Raw genomic sequence first — 24,708 nt, 5'->3', positions numbered from 1 at the left:
CTAGTAAATAAAATTTACTAGGAAAGGAGTATTCATTTTATATAAGTAATATTTCCATAACTTGATTTTCTTCTCGATTTATCATTTTCATGGGCATATTTTTTCCTTTAGCTAATAGGTTGCTTCATTCCCATTCAGATTTATCTATTGAGATGCCACTGAGTTGAAGGGATATTATTTCCTTTGGTTTGGTATCTGTTCAAGGCACTATGGTAGGGATTGGTTACCGGATTTTCAGTTGTTTCAGTTTTCTTTACCCAAAACTCATTTTTTGTGTTCTCCTAAAGAGCATTTTTTCTTCATTTGTCCAAGAGAAGGTGTTCGTGTGTACAGAGACAACACCTAATTTGATTTTGAAGATCCCTTAGGAAATACGTCTATTGATTTACTGGGAACCTACTAAATCCAATTAATGCTAATGCTGTCCCTAAAAACAACAACAACAACAAAAACTTCCTTGATAGTTCTTTAAGGAATATTATGGGGAAATTAATTTATATTAATGAAAGACTCTAAATTGAATTACTATTAATGATTTTGCCTACATTTAATTTTTTTTGGTGGTGTTCTTTTTAGGGCTGCACCTGCAGCATATGGAGTTTCCAAGGCTAGGATTGAATTGAAGCTGTAGCCGCTGACCTACTCTACAGCCACAACAACATAAAATCCGAGCTGTGTCTGTGATCTACACCATAGCTCACTGCAACACCAGATCCTTAACTCACTGAGCGAGGCCAGGAATTGAACCCACATCCTAATGGATACCAGTCAGATTCGTTTCTGCTGAGCCATGATGGAAATTCCGCCTGCATTTAATTTTTAATTTCCTGTAATAGTCTTCAATGTTTTCCAGAATTATTAATATTTATTATATTCTAAAGTTCATAGTAGGATACATAATTTTATGTTTTCTCATATATGTTACTCTGGTAGGGAAAATTTGGGATTTAAAAATCAGTCCTTTTGACTTAAAATCAGCTTTTTCCACTTCATCGTGAATGTTTTACAGTGTCATATTATGTCCTAAAGTAATATTCCTTAATAAGTTTTGGTGATACTTCCTTTGCTAATGTGATGCCAGCTGTGACTTTTCTCCTATAAAAATGCACATGTGAACATACACTTAAAACTTTGCATATGGTTTTAGGCACATTTTGGGCACTCCAAAGTCCATCCATGAACTCTTTCAGAAGTGCTCTGAATTCATGTAATTGGGATCTTGAGAGCATAAACTTGAGCCTGACAGAGAACTCAACTGAGTATTACCTGAATCACAATTCTTCCTTATCAGTGCCAAAGAAATTGTGCTAAGGATCAGAGATGGGATCAATTTGAGATTTATAAAATAGGATAAAAGAAAAGAAATAGTTAAAATCCATTCTTGATTTATTTGTGAAGAAATGTAACATGGGGTACATTCTAGAGATGATAAACAACAGAGAATAAGAGACTGTTTTTAAAAAGAAAGGTTTACAATGCAGTTTTTACTCTGTCAGTAATTTACTATCCAATGTAGAGATGAGTAATAGAGATTTGAGTAAAGTGATAAGGCAGTTTTTCGATCACAAAAGAAAGCCTGTACATCTTCTGAATCAATGCGTCATTAAAACATTTTATGAGAGAGATACAATTAGCAGAGCAGTAATAAGTTTTCACTCTTATCAAAGCTTCCTTTTGTTTAACATTTGATGTTCATTATGTATTATGGCTTGAAGAGGATTTATTGAAGAAATAAATATCACTAATTCAGAACTTACTCTACTGCTATCTCCATAGATAGTAAGAATGCATCAGTCTCTTCATTACACATCCAAATTTTATATATTAATCAGGCAAAACCAATTCACAAGTTACCAGTAGTTTTTAAAATATCACACAAATCATAACTTCCATTGCTTTATGTATTCTGTATCAATCATAGCATTTTTTGACTGTGTAGAATGGTAAGAATTCTCATGTTTTAAACTATCAGATGATTACTTTTAGTTTGGAAGTTTGAAGTGAATCTGAAGTGTGAAAATTTACAGAGATATGTCAAATGTTCCTGATTTTAACCAAAGTGCATGCAGATCTTCCATATAGAAATGACAGGAACCAAGTTTTATAGGTTGTCATGGCAACATGAGTAGTGTTCCATGAGGAAAGACTGGAGTTTATCATATTTACAGTTGTCCTGGCAACATGGCAGCCTGACTTCGTGAATGAGGTGTCACTTTGCCGGTTAAACTGGTTTTAAAATAATTGGACTTCTACTGGAATATATGTCTATGTATCAGAGAAAAATGATCACTGTTTTGAAAATAGACACAAAAGAAATAATATTAGAGATTGTGAAGGAAGACAAATACATATCAGAGTAGGAAAAGAGATACATGAGAATGAGGTCAGGGCATGAAAGACATGGAAGGAAAGAAAGGTAAAGAAAAAAAAAACCAATAACAAAAAGAAAAAAGAAGATGGCATTAATAAGTAAAAGAGTTTCACCATATTATTACTGGGTGGGAAAGGCTGAACATGGAAGTGGGAGGAAGTTACCATGGAAATATTAAGGCACCCTGCCTTGACAAACAGCAGTGTCCTAATTTGTTGTAACTATGTTGTTGTTATTGTCGTTATTATCAGGAATATCAGTTGGAGTATCAATCTGAATCACCCTGGAAGCATTTACAGGTGTCTGACAAAGGAGTTTTGAAGGAAACAGCTTCAAGCTAAATGAATTTGGTAAAACAGGGAACAGCTCTTTGTGTAATATCACTTTCATATACAGACAACCGCAGATAAATTTCACATCAATCAGAGCAGCTGTGAATATAGATTTTACTGTAAATGTTAACAGTTACTGCTTCCAAACTATTTAGATATCCAAGTTGAACTATGAGTTATTTTACCTTTGTCAAGGAGTAATTTTATATTACTAAAGAAGTAGAAATTTGATAAAATGAAAATGAAAGAAAATAACCTACTGTACAAGTCTGGTGTGTTGTGTGGGTGTGTATGTGGGTGTGTGTATTTGTGCATCACGCTCTTTCTGTTGTCCTTATTTGTCTTTATGTATACCATGACTTACTTTTAAATCAGAACTTCTTCATACTGGTTTCATGGTTTAGAGGCTTTGGGGGTTCAATTAAACCCCTGAAATCAGATGCCGAATTTGTGTATATGTATGTGAATATGTCTAATTTTAAGGGATATGACCCCAAATTTTAAGCAGAGGAATAATGACCTTCAGAGTATTACGAATCACCAACTAATGAAAAGTGGTAGTTTGGTAGATAAAATCATGAACAAATGAATAAAAGAGATAAATGTCCAGGAATTTTCACTGTGTGAAAGACAGCTTACCTCATCTGTCCCCCAGTTTCTTCATCCATAATATGGAGTCAATAGTGATCTTTATTTCATAGTGTTTTGTGGGGATTGAGGTAGTTAATGTATGTACAGTGATTAAAACAGTGCCTGTTATTTGGTAACTAAATATCATATGTATTAACAATTAGTGTTATTTTCATACACTAGTGACTTGTAAATATTGGCTTCAAATATTTATCACCTTTAAATTAAAGGCAGGTTTATTTTAAACTTTTTCACATTTGTCTGATCACATGCATTTTATTTAGTGACAAACCTAAATTTATATTTAGTGGAATTTTGGCACCTAGGTAAATAGTTTGAAGGGTTTACTTATCTATGTAGGTACCTGAAGACCTATTATCTTGATTTGCAAAACAAGTGAGACTTCTGCTCAAAACCCAATTGTACAGTTAGAATTTGGCGACATTCTGCTGGAAAATAATCTTCGAGATGATTATTCTTTTCATGATGATAGTGCAGAAATCTGGGTCTTGAACAGGACCGAACTTACTCTTTGGGGGAAGTTTTGAGCCTCTTTGTAGCGTCTTCTTGAAGTACCTATTAATTTAGAAAACATTATTTTTTTTTTGCCTTTGCTTCTAGAATATGAGCTCTATGAGGGAACATTCTTTCATTCACTGCTATATCCTCAACACCTGGAGCAGTGCCTAGCACTTAGTACACACTCAGAAATTACTTGTTCAGTGAATAAATGGATAAGATATAAAGGTCAGTATTAGGTATTGGGGATACAACAATCTATTAAACACTCATAAAGTGGAAGCAAAACTGATTCACACCAAGTTTCCTCCATATACCTTTTTATTGTCCAAAGAAAGTAGGCCTTTCATTATTAAAAATATATATATATAAAACAAAATATTTGCCTCATAGCTCCATGGCAATTTTAAGATAGTCTACCATCCAGCTCCAGACTATCTTGATCTGACAGTTTTATAGACTGAGAGAACAAGAGCAATGTTCAGTATTCCCATTAGGATTTTTCCCTTTCTACTTAACCAAACCATTCAGAAGCTGCATCTTCATACAATATTACCATGACCAGCTCTGATCCTATCTGGTTGAACCTCAAGTTAACGAAATGCCCTCAGGTAGCACCGAAGGGGTAGTTGGAGTTTGCAGACAGTCATATGTGGGAATAAGGTGTCTCTCTTCCTATCACCTGCATCCACTGATGTCATGGAATCAGAACTCATTGTACAACTATAAATGTAATAAAATTCATTGAGTAATTAAAAAATAAATAAAATTTAAAAAAAGAAACTCAGTTCATTTCAAGTAGAGTGGCATGTAATACATGTTAGGATGAATCATTACCATCCGCTGTATTGTCTGATATGTTTCAGGAATGTTATATGCACAAATATTACTCAATCCTTACAACACCTCTTTGTGATATGTATTATCATCCACATTTTACAAATGAAAGAGAAACCAAAACCGAAACAAGCCTTTGGATGAAAAGTAAGTTTTCCCTTGTGGTGCGGATGACAAGGAGTTCAAACACAGCTCTGCTGATACTAAAGTTTGTGTATGTTATGTTTGGGTAGGATACCTATGAAAGCACTGGGATTTCATCCAGTTATTGAGCCAGTTGGTGTTATTTCTCTCTCAGAATTGTAACCTTCATTTCTTTCCAGTATGCTTTGTATTCACACATGCTCATCTAAGACCATCTCTGTGTAGACAGTAAAATCCCTGTCTGATTTTAGCTGAGCTGTTTTCCATGGTAACTGGCTCCATCTGAGACTAGGTTCAGTTCAGATGTCAAATCACCCCAGAAATACCCTGGAGAGACTTAGGAATTATTCATAATTACCACAAATTGAAAGTGATGAGAAAATTGGTGCTATTTCCCTATCAATCTCCAGAAAGATTATTATGCTATCTGCTCACTATCAGAGATTTTAAAAATCCTTATGTGAAAATTTGTTCCACAAGATTCAACATTAGTTCTCAGTCTTTATTTTGCAACACTCCAGTATGCCTCCAATTATTTCAAGGATGGCAATAAAGTTCTTAATTTCCAAACAAAATTAAGTGTGATTAAACTTTGTCTTAACTTTTTATTGTGGAAAATTTCAAATATATTCAATAGTAATAAAAGAGTAATGAACCTCTATGTGCCCATTGATCTAGGTTCAACAGTTATCAATAAATGTCAGACCTTATTTCATTTACCTCCTCCCATTCCTCCCCCATACCCACCATAAAAGTATTTTGTAGCAAATTACAGATGTTATATCAAATCATCCTGATTAAACTTGGTTTTATATTAGAATGTCATAGAAACAATTGGAAAAATAAGGAGAGGAGGAAGGGAATGCAGGTACAATATGAAACAAAGCCCAGCAACGTGCAGTGAAAGGTCTTCATTTTTATTTACTCCAAGATGACAAAACAACATGTCTCTTATTCATTTTGTACAGAAATCAATATTTAATATGTCTTTTGATGGTGATCATGTTCACAGGAATACCTAAAATGTGTGACAAATTATTACTGAGGGAGGTAGAGAGACTAGATTGTAGCAGTCCCCAGATGGGAAGAAAGTGGGAATCAGCGATGGTGTTGTGCTATAAGCACTATTTTGTTTTACCACTACTGATCAAATCAAGGAGGCATTTCCTTATAGGGCACTGTGGGGGATGTTCTTGGCAGAAGAACTCTTTTGTGTGCTATATATGTAAGATAATATCAACTCCCACATTAAAACTACTTTATTGAGAATGATAAAGCAGGTATTTTGGACTTATATGCTTTTGTGTTTCTCATCAATAACTACTGATAATAGAGCTGCACCTTTATTATGTCTTTACATGTCAAGTTATTGAAATATTCTTTTTAATGTGCATTTCAATGGTAATAAAAAGACCCCTTGTACTTTATAGTTCTCTTTATTTCCTAGAATGTGCCTAATTGTTTTTAAAATGTTTCTGTTCTTACATATTGATGGCATTAAAAACACATAAATTGTTTAGTAATTTAGCATAGCAAAAGGTCAAATAATGGAAATGTTCAATATCATCATTACTATTTTTTTAAAAATTCATTTCAATCCCAATATAAAACATCATTGCAAACTCTGGACAAATTTATGCCTTATTAGCATTCAGAATTAATGCCAATGTTGTGATCTCAGGTGAACCAACAGCTGTCAGTTCTTAAAAATGCAATAAGAATATAAGGCTGAACATCAGTTAACACATATAGAAAAAAATGTTTTTACATTTTATAGGAGTTTTTGAATGCCTCAAATTAAAATCATAGTAATTATAATAGCCCCAGTTGAAAAGTAGTATAATTGGTGTTTTTTAAAAATTTTGACTTTATAATTTAAAGAAAATGGCTGGCTCTAGATATTAACATGCTCTAAAATGAAAGCTTGTGTTCCTCATGTAGAATTTTTATTTTAAAAGAATACTTTTAGAAATCAAATATACCCAAATAAATTATGTAAAAGATAAATTAAGTAAGAACATACAGTAGTCTAGCGGATTTCTGCTTCTGGCTCTCATAAAAATCACCTGGAGGGCTTTTAAAAACATGGATTTCTGCCCCCTCTACCCCCACAGTTTCAGATTCAAAAGATCTGGGGAAGGCCTCAGTATTTTCATTTCTAACAAATTTCCAGGTGATGTTGATGTTGCTGATCCAGGGACCTCACTTTGAAAATCATTGTCGTGACCTAACATGTTCTAAGAATGCAGAGTTTTAAGTTGTAATAATTATGAAAGCATCTCTTGAAGATTGGGTAGTGCATGGGAAAGAGGTCAAGAAGGTAGCATGTTATTGCTAATTCTACTGCTTTCCCTAGTCACCTCACTTCCTCTCTCTAGGACTTCTGTTCCTCATCAGCTATTATACATCTCTTCTTAAACATCAAAAACCACCTCAATTCTTCTGCTAACCCTTAGCGGATGGCAATGCTTTAAACTTATCTGAATTAAAGAAAGCAGAAGAACACTTTATCCTCCCGCTGCCACACTTACCTCATACATTTTAACTTTCAAATTTATGCAACCAATGCACTCTTCCAGTCTGTAGGCATCCCCTACACTTACATCTGCATCTCATTCCCACCTCAAGAATTTGCTCCCACAGTGATTCCTTTCCTTTCCTGGTCTTCTTATCTCACTTTATCTCCTTCATAAGTTACTTTGCTGGATTCTTCTACCTTTATCTACCTTTAAGATAAGACTAGTTTCTAGATCCTTATAAAGTATGTGTCAGGACTGCTCACCAGGGGAAAGAAAGGGAGAGGCATTTATCCCATCCCCAGTGGTCAAGGACTGACCAGTGAATCATCAGCTCCTCTACATCACAAGATGTGAGTGCATGAGTAAGAAGTGGGTTTCCCCAGGTGTCCTACAATGTGGCATCAAAGAAGCCTGTGGCTGGATGAAAGCTAGGGACCTTTTCTCTGGGCCTGATGTAAAGTGTAGTCAGGTTGCATGTATGTTGACAGAACTGGTCTCTGTGGCAGTGGCTGGAATAAAAGGTGAAGCTAAGATTTTATTTGGTGCATGAGGAAACTCCAGTCCATGATTCTTTTCTATAGAAGCACTTGCTAGCTTTAATAAGACAGGAAATTCTTCAGAACTGAGCTGGAGGCTGAGACAGGGGCATTGATGGTAACTGATACAGACCAACAGCCTAGTTTGTGCTATCCCACAGCAAAACCGTAAAAGCACATTATTCCCATCAGGAATCTCTAGGTAACATCAGGCTTATTGTCAACCACATCTAGCTTTGAGTTAATTATTAGTCTTTGTTGTACAAGCAAGACAGATCTTAGAGTTCACTTCTATACAACTTAGAAATTAAATTTATTAAAGACTGTTCACGTGGTCATACAAGCCGTTTGAGGTTGTTAAGGTACTTAAGGGAAACTTCACAGCCATATTTTCATTCCTTCTGTCAGGTTCTAATTTAGCCAACATCCTCTTAGACTTGGAGTTCAGAGATTGTCACCTTCTCTGACCTCCACCCGGAACCATTAGTATTGCTCACATAGTGAACCAACAGGGGAAGCATAATACCATGATGTGCCATTGCATGAAATTATTCTAAAGAGCTACTTGGTGCATCACTTAGGTCACTGTAATGTTGGACTTCATTAACAGCCAAGGGAATTCAGAGTAGAACAACAATGATATACCCTTTCATATCCAATGGAATGGAAAATTTAAGAAGAATAATCACATTAGTATTAGTGAAGATGGGCAGAAACAGGAACCCTTAGCTATTGCTGTTAAAGGATTTACTGATACCTTGGAGAGAAATTTTATAATACCAAGTATAAGAAGATGTTCATATATTTTAACCCAGAATTTAATGACATTTAATATAGGGGGATAGTCATCTACTTTGACCCAGTGATTTCTCTTCTGGTGCCTGTCTTCTCTCCATATGTTCAGGGATGTTTACTATGACATTGTTTACAGGAGTAAACATGTGGAAATAGCTTAATTATCCATAAGACGTAGAATGCCAAATCTAGTAACCTGGAGATGGCTGCCTTCTTGCTGTATTCTCACATGGTGGAGAGAGAGGACAAGCTCCCTGCTTTATTCTTGCAAATATACTAATTCTGTCATGGGGGCTCCACCCTCATGACCTCATGTACATCTAATTAACTCCCAAAGGCTATGCCTCTAAATACTATCACAAGGAGGATTGGGGTGGGGGGGGGGAAGGGGGGGAAAGAGGACATATGAATAAGGTGCATTAACATATGAATTTGGGGGCATCAACATTCAATGAGACTTACACTGAAGCTGTGGCAACACTGGATGTTTAACCCACTGCACTGGGCCGGGGATTGAACCTCGTCCGAGCGCTCCCAGACACCACTGATCCCATTGCGCCACAGCGAGAACTCCAATTTTCTGTTGTTTTTATACATTGTTTTTTTCTGTAATAAAAATATTTTATAAAAACTAGCATAAGTCGGCTTTTGTAAAATGGGAAAGGCTTCATTAATATTAGCTCCCTTGCTGCAAAGTTGCAGACACATCTTGTGAAAGGTGAAGGAAACCACCATTGAAACCATGTATTACAAGGTATTTGGGGCCTTAATTCTTTTATCGTATACATGTGTTTATTTTCAGCATTCACTTTTTAAATTCAGGGTAAATTTCCACTATTTTGCGGTCAGATATTGCAGCAGGGGGTGAGAGTCACAGTTGGGGATCTGCTGCCTTTTTTCAAGGTGTCAGGGTATCTCTCTCCGTTACATGTTTTTTCTTTAGGCCTGAAACAACACAGTGAGTATAGCACATCTTCGTTGGCTGTAATTATATCCTCCTCTATGATGAGACTTAATCCATTGTGATTGGAGTACAGAGAACCTCCCACTCATATGTTTAATTAGTCTCATCCATTATGTTTAGTCCAATATTTACAAGGACGTCTCATTTTAAAGTTACTTTTGAGGGGAGGTGTGGTGAGCCAACTCACTGTCATTACAGTGTACTTCCATAGCTCACTCACCTTCAGAAGGTTTACATAAATCTTTATATTCATAGTTGTAATTAAAGATATAAAAAGTATAAGTAATTTTTATTCAGTAGCTTCAGAGTCACTCTCCCACTTGCTCAGAAAACCTAGATGTTGAAATTATCTTTCAAAATATGAAATCTGAGAAAAAACTTAAAATATACAAGAAGAAAAAGAAGAGAGAGAAAGCAAATTTCCACTGTTAGATTTCCATCCAGTAGTCACAGAAAAAGATAATTTTGCTAGGTAATATAAAGCAAGCAATGATTTTTTAGTCTGTCTCAGAAGTTCCAACCATCAGGGTTATGGGGGAAAAAAGACAGTAACTAGAAAAATTATCTGTGTCAAGAATGCAGATGGATGGGGAGTTCCTGTTGCGTCTCAGGGATAATTGACCCAGCTGGTATCCATGAGGACAAAGGTTTAATCCCTGGGCTTGCTCAGTGGGTTAAGGATCTGGCATTGCCGTGAGCTGTAGTGTAAGCTGCAGACACGGCTTGGATTCTGCATTCTGCTTAGATTCGATCCCTAGCCTGGGATCTTCCATGTGCCGCAAGCGTGGCCCTAAAAAATAAATAAATAAATAAATAAATAAATAAATAATGCCGGTTAAGGGAATGTTTCAGTTTGGTTCAATGTTAAAGTATTTTCACCTGGAAATCAATCAACCTGTAAAGTTCTGACTGCAATTCCTAGCATCATAAGGCTGTTGTGTGTGTGTGTGTGTGTGTGTATATATATATATATATATATATATATATATTTTTTTTTTTTTTAAACTCACCAATGCCAGTCACTAGGGAACAGAAAGCATGGCCATGGTTGTGTTTCTCTGGAGAAAGCAGTTATTTTTTGATTTTGTTTCTTTTGTTTGCTTATTTCTCCTGAGAGCTTGACTAGGGAACTCAGGAGAAAGACTTCATTGCTATGTTTACTTAGCTTGAGTTTCCAACTTTCTCAAGGCCTTTTCTTAATTCCTGGCACAGAATTCAGGTTATCTTTCAGTTCTCTAGGCAATGCTCCAAGTTCACTTCAACCACACCAGGATTTTTAAACTGTTCCCCAATCTCCTTTTCTCCATCCATCACACCATCCCCACCTCATTTCATTGTCTCACATTCTCTGATCAATCATGGAAATCACCCTCAGCTTCCTTGCTCCTTTCTGCTGAAGTTCTTTAAATCCAGCTTTCTGCCTTTCTCCCCCTGCACCTGAGCAGCTCTGTGCGGCCAGAGAATAATCCATGGCCACACTGACCGGTTGTAATTTAAAATCATCTCAAATTTAAGGCAGGCCCTCAGTGTTGTCCAGCAAACTTCCTTCTTCTACCAGGTCAATGCAGTTCCCCAGACGGTAACTTCACACCTTCTCCTTGATCCCCAAACTTGCTTTTGTAGGGAGACCTTCTTGGCAACCTCATTGAAAAGTGCAGTTTGATCCACCATTCTATCCCCCCTTTTTTTCCTTCATGGAACTTATCATCAGCTGGCATTTTGTGTATATAGAATGCAGACTCAATGAAGGCATAATTTGTTTTTTATTTCTTTATTTATTAAAGTATTGTTGATTTACAATGTTGTGCCTATTTCTGCTCTACAGCAGTGACCCAGTCATATACCATACATACATATATATATGTGTGTGTGTGTATATACATATATACATATATTCCCTTTCTTAATATTATCAGTCATACACCATACATATATATGTGTGTGTGTGTGTGTGTGTGTGTGTGTGTGTATACAAATTCCCTTTCTTAACATTATCTTCTATCATGGTCTATCCCAAGAGACTGGATAGTGTTCCCTATGGTATATCATGCAGCCTCATTGCTTATCCATTCTAAATATAATACATAAACTTTGTTTTTTAATAGATTTTGAAATACATAGTATATCTGTATTATTTATTAAATAAAAAAAATGAAACGCTCTGTTAACTCCTTGGAAGGACTACCCCTATTTGATTATTGCTGACCCAGGGAGAAGGGTGTAGCATGAGAATTAGGAAGTTCCCTTTTACAACATGAGTCAGAACTTTGCTAATCCAAAATGCTCCACAAATTCATTCTTAATGAATATATTTTTTCCCTTCACAGGCCAGTGCATATTCACTTTATTCCCACACTTGCCAAAATATTCTAATGATGTAGCTGATAGATAATCTCTTGTTAGGTAAGAGCTGCATTCCACACACACACATAATTTCAGGATTGCTTAGCAAACTTGACAGCACATTTTGGGTGTTGATTTTGTCTTTGACAGTCATATGAAGGAAGCATATTATTTAAATGTTAACATAATACAGGGAACACCCTTATGTTAAAAGTCTTTTTAGGGTAAGGATGGCTCATACCTTGTTCATCAATGAGGTGGGGTAAATGTTATCCAAAGGGACTTATTCATTTAGCTGATAAACTGATATTTCTGACAATTGAACAAAAATATTCCAGAGAGAACAGGAAATTTTTCACCCCAAGATTATGGCCCTAAAGAGGCGTTTCATCTTTGATGGAACAAAGAAGATGAAAGTTAAAAGGCACTCATGCTGCATGAAATTCCAAAAGTGTTATTCTCCCACCCACTTAATGTCTTTTCTTTCCTTTTTAAATCCAGTAAGGACCCCTGACTCAGGGCTGTGGGAATTGTGGAGCACAGGATGAATGACTTGATCTGAGTAAGTACTTAAGATCTTGAAAATGACCCTGGAGTATGAAAGCAGGATCTCATCAAACATCAAGGGAGTATACCAGATACTCACAAGTCAAAGAGTAGTCAGATACCTCTATAGGATACTGAGATATGAAAGGCAAGAGCTTCCACAACTGAATGCCAAAGATTGCCTTTGATTTCATGTTATTGCTACATATATATTTGGGTGTAATTAAGACTCATTTCCATAGGACTCATTTCCACAGGAAAACAATGCAAATATGTAACTTTAAAAATACTAGTTTGGAAAAAATACACCTTATTCAAGTGTTTTTAAATTTTCTTCAGGATAAATTAAGAGCTAGTCTTTAGAACTTAAGCCTTTTTGGAAGTGGGGTTATTTTTTCAGGGTAGCTGGGTTTGACGTCTTCCAACTCTGCAGCTGGGGCTCAGTTCAGTACATCTGGCTTCTAGTCTCTCTGCTGCCACTCAAGGCAGCAGGACAGGGCCTGGGCTGGCCAGAATCTTTGGACCAAAGACCTTTTGCCAAGAGTAGCCTGCTCCATTTACCCATTTGCCATACAAAAGGATCATTTCCCATGTGTTCTTTAATGTGAAAAAGATTGGGAAACATGAGCTAGATCGGTAAATATATTTATCCGAAAACATACTCTGACTGCCTACTATGGGAAGCTAGGAATACATTCTGGGAATATAGAGGGATGAATAAAACTTTTACCTCAATGGTCCCTAAATGACACTTCATTTTTAAAATTCTGTCTTGGCAGTTGTGGCTCAGTAAGTAGGTTGAGAACCTGACATAGTGTCCTTGAGAATGTGGGTTTGATCCCTGGCCTTGCCCAGTGGGTTAAAGATCTGGCATTGCTACAAGCTTTGGCATAGGTCATAGATGCAGCTCAGGTCCAGTGTTGTTATGGCTATGGTGTAGGCCTGCAGCTGCAGCTCAGATTCAACCCCTAGCCTGGGAACTTCCATGTGCTACAGGTGTGACCATAAAAAGAAATAAAATAAAATTCTATCATGTATTTCTGTTACTTCGAGTTAGCTATTTTGGTGCAAAAAGATAATTATATCCCTGGAGAGGGGGAGTAGAAATGACTCTGTGGAAGGTACAGAATTGGAGCTTATAAAATAATATATTGGAGTTCTTACTATAACTAACTATAATTTTTTTATCTCTTGAGGATACATTTCTTTTTTTGCTTTCCTTTCATTGACAACCTTTCAAGCTATGTTTCTTCATATTACTTCTATAAGGGTTTTAAGTAAAAATGGTATTTTTATAGAAAGGGAAAATATCTGATTTTTATTTATTAAAAACAGCAGAAATTAATTCAAATACAGGGTGGCTTAAAACTTAACCACTGTTCTATAACATCAGTATTGTTAAATATTACAAATAAATTAAATGTCATAAAATACTTCTTAAGGTAATCACAAATAAGTGAATGGTGTTATAAGTGATAAGATGGTTCTTAACATCTCCACAAGCACAGAAAACTACTGCCATGCATTTGTATCCTTAGAGCCTCTGTTTACTTGCTTTAGCTATTCTTAGCATTATGTGGTTCTATCTAAGGGAGATTTTGTTTACTGATATGCTTGGCAATCACAGCAGATACAAAAGAATAATAAAATTTGCCAACAGGTTGTAAAATCTTAAATGAAAATGTGTCATCTCTACATGAATACAAACTCTTTCCAGACAAAAGAGCATAGGCATTTGTATTTTATACACATCCATCAAAAAATATTGAAAGCAATTTAAAATATTGCTGACAAAATAACACTTTAACAATCAGAAATAGACTTTAAATAAATGTGCACGTTTGATTTTAAAATAGTGATATTATAATTCTAAGTATGGTCTTCTAATGACAGCTCTAGTAGATAAGTATTTTCTTATACTATGTCTAGCAACAATATTCTCAAAATTATATAGTGATAAAGGATCTGGTGTCTCTGTCTTATCGTGGTTTGCTATAAGATTCCTCACATATTTTGATCCCCTATTAAGTGGCAATTATGTTGAATATATATAGTCACCATCTGCTTGATGTCAGCGACACATTCATGAAAATCTGATGCTCTGCACAGTAATACTGGTTGGTGGACTATTCCCCTTTCTTTTAAAATGTGAAATATTTTAAAGTATTTCTTGTTTACCTGTAACTCCCACTCAATTTCCTAAAAGGTAAATAGGGCAAAGTAAACTGCCCATGTATGGGTTATACACAATCATGTTAAGAAGTAAGCAAATTAAACCATCAGTTATTGATCACCAGTCAATATATTGGTTCCCTAACAGTTGTTTATGTGGGTGGAAACATACTATATATTTCCTTTGTTGACACTTGGTTTTCAAAAGTTCTGCATGTGGTTTTGATGGTCTAACAGTTGTATTTGGACGGTAATTAAAAGATATTTCCACCACACTATGCTGTTAAAAATGTAGTGAGTTTTGGGCATTACATTTCTTTCTGGTAAACGTCAGCCAAAAGAGTTATCTTGAGAAATGTTTACATTTCATGAAGTTTGACCACTTAACCCAAAGGAGTTCTATAAAGAAAATGTTAACTGGAAGATATTCTGGGGAATGTGCATGTATTAGCTCATGTACTTTTCACAGGTTCCAGCTTTTAGCCATTATTTTCCCCCTTCACAGACAGGAAAGTTGAGGTTCAGAGAGCTTGAATGACTTGCAGAAGGTCTCTTATATGCTGAAATTGTCTATAAATATTTTTATTGAATTTTACCAAAATTTATTTACTTAGATAATGTTTTGATAATTTCAAGCATCTAGAGCCTGCTAAATTATTCCCTTTCATAAAGAATCTTCTATCTCCAAAGTATGTCCTAGCATTTCATTTTTTGTGAATGCTGAATAAATATTTGCTGACTGCTATTTGTTCATTTCATCTGAGTTCTTTCACTTCAAAAGAAGAAAAGAAGAAAAGTTCTTTCACTTTTTGTTTGCCCAGTAAAAGACTAGAGCCTTCCAGCTATAGTATTGTACTTCCTGTATCTAAGTTATATCTAGTGCATTTAAATTTATGTAATTTCCATGTATTCACATTTAATTCCTTATCCTTTAAAAGAATATTTACTGAATTTAAACTATTAATATTTTATAATCTCAATAATTTTTTCTCCTTTTTTGTACCCTATCATTCTTATTTTTGTACCCCCAATAAAATTACCTTATATTGTGGTAAATGGAGTTTTGTTTTGCTTTTTTTCAGTTACTTAGTTTGGGTGCAATTGAATAATTTTCATCAAAATGTTTACTTGGAAAGTCATTATGGTCAATATTATCTCTCTGAACCAAAGACATCATTCTATTATTCTGTTTTCAGTAACTCAATTTCCTAGATTTGTGTTAAAAACCGTGATTACATAGTGGAATGCTAAACCCAAGTCTTCCAATTAGTACCGATTTTCACCAGAAACCCAGGGGGAAGAATGTCTTCGATTAGTAATTTTGTTGATGACTTTAAACACATTTCTCTTTCTAAGTACCTGTAATACTCAAAACAAATGGGTGATTTATACTGACTTGCTAGCAGCTAGCCACAGAAGTGTATTAGGACAGGGTCCCTGCATTCTCTAGAAATGCAAGAGTTCAAATTGATTTTCACTTCAGCCATTTCTTTTCATACATAAAGCTGGTATGTAATATGCTAATATGCTAATTTATGGGGAAATACAGTGTTTTACCATTTGCTAAAATTTCTGGAATTTCTACTTTTGAAGATGACTCTGAAATCTAAGCCTATCCTTCCTCATACAGAGAATAGTGTTTATGGTGGTTCTCAAACTCTCACTAAGAACTGACAGTTTATTTATTGAAATTTTTAAATTATAGTTTGAAATGTGATATTACATGTTAACACATGTGCAAGATAGTGATTCATGCATTTTAAAGTTTATATTCCATTTATAGTTGTTATAAAATATTTTCTATATTCCCCATGCTGTCCTTGTAGCTTATTTTATTTATTATTTATTTATTTATTTATTTATTTATTTATTTATTGTCTTTTTAGGGCCGAACCCATGATACATGGAGGGTCCCAGGCGGGGGGTTGGATCAGAGCTGTAGCTGCTGGCCTATACCACAGCCACAGCAATGCCAGATCCAAGCCGCGTCTGTAACCTACACCACAGCTCACAGTAACTCTGGATCCTTAACTCACTGAGTGAGGCCAAAGATCAAACCTGCATCCTCATGTATGCTGGTCAGATTTGTTTCTGCTGAGCCACGACGGAAATTCTAAGTCCTTGTAGCTCATTTTATACTAGATAGTTTGTACCTCTTAATCTCTGACCCTTGTATTGCCCCTTCCCCTTTCCTTCTCCCCACTGGTAACCACTAGTTTGAAGAACTGAGTTTATTTTTAAGTCCAGAAACAACTTCAGCTTAAACATTACTTTTTTCCTTCAGGAAGTTTCACCAAAACTTTCCTACCATTGTCTAAATGTCCATTATAGTTCTTTTTTTTTCTTTTATATTTATTCAAGAAGTCTGTTGTTTGATTCTTTGACTTCTGTTCTTTGACTTTTGAGTTGGTACAAGTGTTTGTCCCCCATTCAGTGTTAAGGATTCCCAATTAATGTATCAGCTGTGTGATCTGATGGCAAGAAAATTATTTAGAGTCATTTTCTTTAGGCTTTCTAGGCGTAAATCATCTTTACTCTGTTGAATGGAAAATTTCATTAAAATTAATAGGTTTAATTTAAAGAAAATTATTTAAATTGCTTAGTTAAGAATTTTGACAGTCACAATGAATCAAGGCATATGAATTCTGTATCAATATAATTTCCCTGTTTGCTTTGACCTTTATTTTCCTTTATTCAGTTGAATAAATATTGTTGAGTGCTAATTCAAAAACTTATGCTAGGCAATGTAGGAGTTAAAAAGTGAAAATTAAATTTTACCCCCTGGGAGCTCTTTGCTTAGAGGTGGATTAGGCATTTATAGGTATAATGTAAGTATAAATGCTTTCTCAGGAGTATAGATACAAGTCTAGGTAGAATAATCATACTCTTTTTAAGAGTATGGCGTTTACTTTCAACTAAGTAATTGTGTTAGGTAAAGTAATGCTAGCTGCTATAACACATAACTGCAGAAACCTTAGTGTATCAACACAATCAATATTTCTCTCTTACATAAAGTCATCAGTATAAGGATGAGGTGGCATTTGGGATTCTACTCCATACATCACTCAAGGTTCCAGATTTCTTCAATATGTGGACCTCAAGGTCCCTATAATGTTATATCCCAAAGGAAGACATGGGGCAAAGATCATAATAATATGGATGTTTTTATGGGCCAGACCTAATAGTGTTATCCATCATACTACATTTTGTTGTCAATATTATTGGTTGAATTGTGTCCGCCTAAAGTTCACATGGTAAATCTTAACCCCCACTATCTCTGAATGTGATCTTATTTGGAAATATTGCAGATTAATTAAGTAATCCAGTATTACTGATATCCTTATGAAAAGGGGGAATTTGGAGATGAATATACACACAGGGAGAATACCATGTCAACATGAATTCAGACATCAGACATCAGAGTGATACCTCTACAAATCAGAAAATGCCGAATATTGTCCAACTAGCAGAAGTTAGGAGAGAGGCATGGAACAGATTCTCTCTCACAGTCCTCAGAAGGAACCAACCTTGCCAACACCTTGGTTTTGGACTTCTAGCCTCTAGAATCATGAGGTAATAAATTACTGTTGGGTAAGTCACCCAGTTTGAGCCAGAACCATCTTACGACCACACCTAAAGGCAAGGGGTCTGGAAACTGTAATCAAGCTACTTACCCAGGAAGGAAGGGGAACAAGTTTGGTGAACAGCTAAATGGTCTCTCCACCATCTGCTCTTCCGCCCACCTAATACCCATTTCAAATTTCCTCCCACTTGTGGAACATGTTCACAAAATCTCTAAGACAGACAACAGAAAATTCTTTCCAATTCCTGCAGCAGGGTCATAGTCCAAGGTCTTTAGATGCTGCAGTATTCTTGTTAAGTCTGGGTGTGGTTTTTCATGTACAGGTGCCCTGTGAAGTGTAAGACAAGTAGTTACCTCCCCCAAATTTCTGCCTCTCCTCACCCTGCCACAAATAGAATACAATCAAGAAGCAGACCAGCTATGTTAAAAGAGAGAGTTTGATACAATACAATAATAGTCTTTGGCAATACTACAAAAGAATAGTAATCAAAACAGCATGGTATTAGTATCAAAACAGACATATGGATCAATGGAACATAATAGAGAGCCCAGAAATAAACTCACATACTGATGGTCAATTAATCTTTGACAGAAGAAGCAAGAACATAAAATGGGCAAAAGACAGTCTCTTCAGCAAATGGTTCTGGGAAAGTTGGACAGCTGCAAGTAAATCAATGAAATTAGAACACATCCTCTTACCATGCACAAAAATAAACTCAAAATGGCTTAAAGACTTAAACCTAAGACAAAATACCTTAAAACTCATTGAAGAGAATATAGACAAAACATTCTCTGACATAAATTGTACAAATGTTTTCTTAGGTCAGTTTCCCAAGGCAATAGGAATAAAAACAAAAATAAACAAATGAGACCTAATCAAACTTATAAGCTTTTGCACAGAAGAGGAAACAAACAAACCAAGAAACCAAAAGGACAAAAGGAGAAAATAGAGCTTAATCTCCCAAAATATGCAAATAACTTATACAGCTCAACAACAACAAAAATCAAAAAATGGACAGAAGACCAAAATAGACATTTCTTCAAAGACCTATGGATGACCATTAGGCACATGAAAAGATGCTCAGCATTACTAATTATTAGAGAAATGCAGATCAAAAGTACAATGAGCTATCACTTCATACCAGGTAGAATGGCCACAAGTCTACAAAAACAAGTGTTGGAGAGGGTATGGAGAAAAGGGAACCCTCATTCACTGTAGGAGGGAATGTAAATTGGTAGAACCACCATGGAAAACACTATGGAGGTTCCTCAGAAAACTAAAAATAGAAATGCAATATGATCTAGCAATCCCATTCCTGGACATATATCGGCACCAAACTGTAACTCAAAAAGATACATGTTAAGTCCCTTTGTTCATTGCAGCCACTATTCACAATAGCCAAGACATTGAAAAAAACCTAAATTTCTATTGACAGATGAATGGATTAAGAATGTGTGGTACACCTATATAATGAAATAGCCCTCAGCCATAAAACAGAATGAAATAATGCCATTCACAGCAACAGGGATGAACTAGAGATCCTCATACTAAGTGAAATAAGTCAGAAAGAGAAAGACAAATAACTTATGAGATCTCTTATATGTGGAATTTAAAATATGGCACAAGTGAACCTATCTACAAAGCAGAAACAGACTCACAGACATAGAGAACAGACTTGTGGTTGCCACGTGGTAGGGGAAGGGAGTGGGATGGACTGGGAGGTTGTGTTAGTAGATGCAAACTGTTGCCTTTAGAATGGATAAACCTGGGCCTACCGTATAGCACAAGGAACTATATCCAATCTCTTGGATAGACCATGATGAAAAATAGTATTAAGTATTAATGCATGTTTATGTGTGACTGAGCTCACTTTGCTGCACAGTGGAAATTGGCACAGCATTGAAATCAACTATATTTTAGTAAAAAAAAATTGGTCTTTGAAAAACTGAGTGAAAATTAGAACTCTAAGAGGTCATAGAAACTAGTAGCCACCACCACCAGGACATAGGGAATGAAGGGAAGAGGTTTGAATTATTAATATTTAGGAGCGTGGAGAAGAGGCTCTGTGAAGCTGAAATGTAGAATTCATGAAAGAGATGCTGATCAACTGCTACTGGAATCTCTAAATTTGGAGGGAGAAACTCTATAGGGTTGAGGCCTCAACCTCTGAGGAAGGGACATTGCTCAGCTGGTGTTGATGTCTCTGAGAAGCCATAAACAAAGCTGTTTCTGCTGGGGTTGGAGAAAACTGCAAAATGGATTCAACTGCTGCTACTGAAATGGACTGTGACTTCCAGTGTGAAAGAGTAAGGCTGGTGTGGCACAGATAAAAACAAGAAAAAACAGTAAGTGTAGGGTTCCTTCTTCCTTTAACCAGACTTTTAGGCTCCTCCAAATATCCCCTTTGGGCATAGCCTACTGGGGAACCAGCTGGCAAAGCAGAAATATGATTTTCAGAGTCTAAGAACAACATAGCAAAGCAAATATAGGAGGGTAGGTTAGAAGCTGGTAGACAAGACACACACATGGAACTCTCAATGGTGGAGTAGACAAGGCAACTACAGTAAAATTGCCCATTCAGCAAGGAAAAGAACAGGAGACACACAGCTGTCATGGGCCCATAACCAGAGAGATGATTCAGTCCACTGGGCAGGATGCATCAGGATTCTCTACCTTAGGAATGAGGGAAATTCCTTAATTAACACCCCCCATTAGACACTCTTGTAGGAACTTGATTGTCCATTTGTGTTGGCAGTTTCCAAGACTATCCTCAGTTTAGAGGATATACTAGGAGGACTATTGGGATTCATGATATGATCATTCTCATGGCTGTGATTTACTGAAATGAAAGGAAAGCCAAATCAGCAAAGAAAAAAGGCATGGGGGTAAAGTCTGGAGGGAACCAGGTAAAGCTTCCAAGAGCCCTCTTCCAGTGGATTCACACAGGATATGCTTAATTCCCGCAGCAAGCTGTGATAATCCATGTGAAATGTTGTCTAGCAAGGAAGCTCATTAGAGACTAATTGCCTTCAGTTTTCACCAGGGACTGGTCACGTAGGCACCTTCTGCCTAGCATGTACCTAAGTTTCAGTCTCCCAGAATGAGAGCAGCTGTTTAGCAGAAACCACATTGTTTCATAGATATTTTAGGCATAACAAGCCATTCCTATGGTGAGAAGAGCCCTCCTGAAATCTGAATTTTCAGATACCAGCCAAGGGCCAACTTTGCAAGCAGGCTTTTCTAAAAGTAGCAATCTCTCTCCTGCTGTTTTAACTTTTTGTCTTTGTATCATTGTTCTTTGAGATTCAGGGTCCACTCTGTGGAGGCACTCAGTGGGTACACCTTCCAAGTTATCGCATGTGACAGTTTACTCAAATATTCTTGCAGTTGCATATTCATATTTGCAGGCTCTCTGATAACTCACCTCTCATTATCTATCCAATAAGCAGTACCCCATATTTTAAGTTATTGTTTGGCAGCACCCCGCCCTGCTTTTTAACCAAATTTTGTATCTTTTCATATCTGGTCAGGAAAAGAGAAACAACCTGAAATGTTTTAATCAGGAAGGTGTATTTATAGAACAGTATTTAATAACAGTAAATTAGGTGCTCATAAATCCATAGAAAAGTTTGGAGGATTTAAAATCAGAAATCCTGCTTCTAAATCTGGGTTCATTTCTAGTAGTCCAGAGATTGCAGGACCCATAGGAAACACCAGTGATGGTCACAGCTGCTTCCTGCACTAGGTGGATAATTGTCTGGAGAATACTGAGTAGCTTCTGCAAAATCTGCCAAATCCCCAGCTCTTTCAACTTCTACTAGAGAGAAAATCGTTTGTCTTTTGTTTCTCCTTTACCTTCAGAATCCTGTGCAAGAGACTCTCATTGTTGGATTCTAATGGCAGGGATACTTGGAAATTCAGCTCCAGTTTTTTAGTTCCTGCAAATACAGACCATAAGTGAGGAGATGACAAACTACCGAAGACAATTTAAACAGTAGTTTTTATTTTTAAGTATATGTGTATTCACTGTATTTTTATCAGCACACTTCATAGAATGAGACTTTTGCAGTAACAAAACTAAGGAATAAATTTTGAAGAGTAATTAAACCTGTCAATGAAGTTAAATAATACTTAACATTTAACAAAATAGATAAAATTCTGGTGGTTATAAAGGAAATACAAAGTAAAATTAAAATATATTAATATACTTCGCAAAAATGAATTCTGTAAATGGAAAGCATTATATGCAGCATATTAGTGGAAATGTAATTGTGAAATTAGTTCTAAAATATTTATATGATATTAATGGGAAGTGATATTTTTGTAGAAATGCAAAAAATGGTAAGTAATGGAAGGAAGGAAGTTTTATAATCTATTTCCGGTATAAAGATTTTTTTGAAGATTTAGTCATTGTGCTTCTAGTTGGTCATTTTTACTTATTTCTATAACATTTTATCATGAAATATGTCCTTTTGTATATATAAAAATTCTCAAGAGACTCTATATATACATAATTCCCAATGAAGTCAGTGTTCATTTGCATATGTCAAGGAGGTGTTATTCTAACTTGCTTTTATTCATTGGTATCAGGGTTGCTGTGACATCTGCTTCTCTCCATATTTAGTGGAATGAGTGATTTGTACCTGTGCTTGATGTTTTCCACTGTCACATTCAGTTTACCTTCTATCCTCTCCTGCCTATCCTATAACCTGGGAAGTGGACCCCTATGGACCACTTCCATGTGTTTTTTTGTCCTTGGCTTCCAGTTGGATTTAGTCCAGTTGGATTTAGGCATTGGCAACAGGAGATGGAAGCCTGGAATACAAATACAGGCAATTTGCCATGATTCCTGACAAGCAGCCTTTGCCATAGAATTATTTTATCCATGTATCAGTAATTGCTCCATCCTCAGATTCTTCAGTCAGGAACGGAGGGGAAGGGTGTGTTAATAGCTCCCCTAAGAAACTGCACTGTCTTTTGCAGTTCTTCCACAAACTCTGTCCACACTTTTGTAATTAATCCTTTTTGTTAAATTCTCTTCAATAATCAAGTTTCAATGTGTTTTCTGTTTTCTTCCAGGACTTTCACTAATATAATACCCTTTGCAAGCCATGCTATAGAAAGAATTGCTATGACTAGTTTAAAAAATTTATACTTGTGCTCTAATAAAGATGGGGTTCAGCAGTTTTCTAGATTAATGATTTAAGATTTCTCTAAGCACAGCTGACCTTGAAGCCAAGTCTTCAATTTAGCTGGTACTTAAACTGCAAGCAATTCATCTCGTTTAATCTATCAACAAATAACTTCCAGACTCTTACTATGTATGCTGCCCTGTGTCTGATGCAGATAATAGTATAGCAGTATAAAACACGGCAACTACCTTGAAGATGTTTTCTTTTTCCCTCTTATCTGAGTCCTTCAGACCCTTGTTTTTAATCCTTGTCTGTTACTAGTCTGATGAGCCATACCATTTATACATGTATAGTATATACATATATAATAAAATTTAATGTACTAATTAAATAATATACCTTATTATAAATAAAATATTATGAACATATAAGATTATAGTATATAAAATGAAATTTAATATACTAATTAATATACCCTATTCTAAATAAAATAATATAAATATAAAATAATAGAACATGTTTATGCTTTCCCTATATAGTAAAATAGTAAATGAATTAATAGATCAGCAAATTAATCCTTCTTACCATTCCTTAGCCAACCTGTCCATTTCAGGAGAAAATATCGAGGGGGAGAAGATATCCTATTTTATTATTTCAAAATTAATTGTACTATGTCTTTACCTCCTTCCAAAGCCAAATCGAGCACAAGCTGGGGCAGAGAGGAAGCGTTAAATATTATTGCTGCATGGTTCTTTCCTAGGGATCACTTCCAAGTTTATTTTTAAGCACCTCGAGATAAATCTATCAGTACTTTCTAAGTGTAAACTTAACTAGTTTAACTATGACTTTCTTGTCTTACTAGGTAATTTTTTATTAGGCATACATTTGACTTGTTGAATTATAAAATTCAACTATCCTTGAATAGATAGTTTTTTAGTGGATTTTTATACCAAGGACTAGTTTCATAAGAAAAGAGTGCCATAAGTATAGGCTTAAAAACCTTGCAGTGCCTGTTTTTCTCCCTATCTCTAAATGCTGCCTTTCTTATACCATACCCAACTGCTGACCAATATCTTATATATATTATTTTCACAATATTATACTCCTTAATCCACCACAAGTTTACTAGGTGAGGTACTCTTCCAGGTGCTTGGGATACATTGGTAAACAAAATGCAGATCTCAGCTCTCAAAGAACAAACATTTCTAGCAGGAGATGTCCAATACAAAATGAACATAAAGAGCAACTATATCGTATGTTAGAAAGTGAAAAGTTGCATGAAAA

The 24,708-nt window shown here is 35.7% G+C and overlaps 2 long non-coding RNA genes across 2 annotated transcripts in view; one reads left to right on the top strand and one right to left on the bottom strand.

Annotated features, from left to right (window-relative positions):
• LOC146396128 (uncharacterized) overlaps positions 1-12,614 on the top strand; it is a 179,273-nt gene extending 166,659 nt beyond the window's left edge. The window contains exon 3 of the long non-coding RNA XR_014829279.1: positions 12,492-12,614. This is a non-coding gene — a long non-coding RNA (uncharacterized LOC146396128). The remainder of the gene's footprint in view (positions 1-12,491) is intronic.
• LOC110257139 (uncharacterized) lies at positions 1,366-24,201 on the bottom strand. The gene is made up of 4 exons (XR_014829281.1): positions 24,106-24,201; positions 22,148-22,230; positions 9,146-9,289; positions 1,366-3,909 (listed from the first exon to the last, which is right to left on the bottom strand). It is a non-coding gene; the product is annotated as an uncharacterized LOC110257139 (long non-coding RNA).
• Between the last annotated feature and the right edge of the window lie 507 nt (positions 24,202-24,708).

The sequence above is a fragment of the Sus scrofa genome, chromosome 15, assembly GCF_054392235.1.
Source record: "Sus scrofa isolate SSC_HxYL_T2T_F1_AM1 chromosome 15, Sscrofa_HxYL_maternal_Yorkshire_Landrace_v2.0, whole genome shotgun sequence".
Classification (NCBI taxonomy): domain Eukaryota; kingdom Metazoa; phylum Chordata; class Mammalia; order Artiodactyla; family Suidae; genus Sus; species Sus scrofa.
This window is presented reverse-complemented; position numbering and strand designations above follow the sequence as displayed.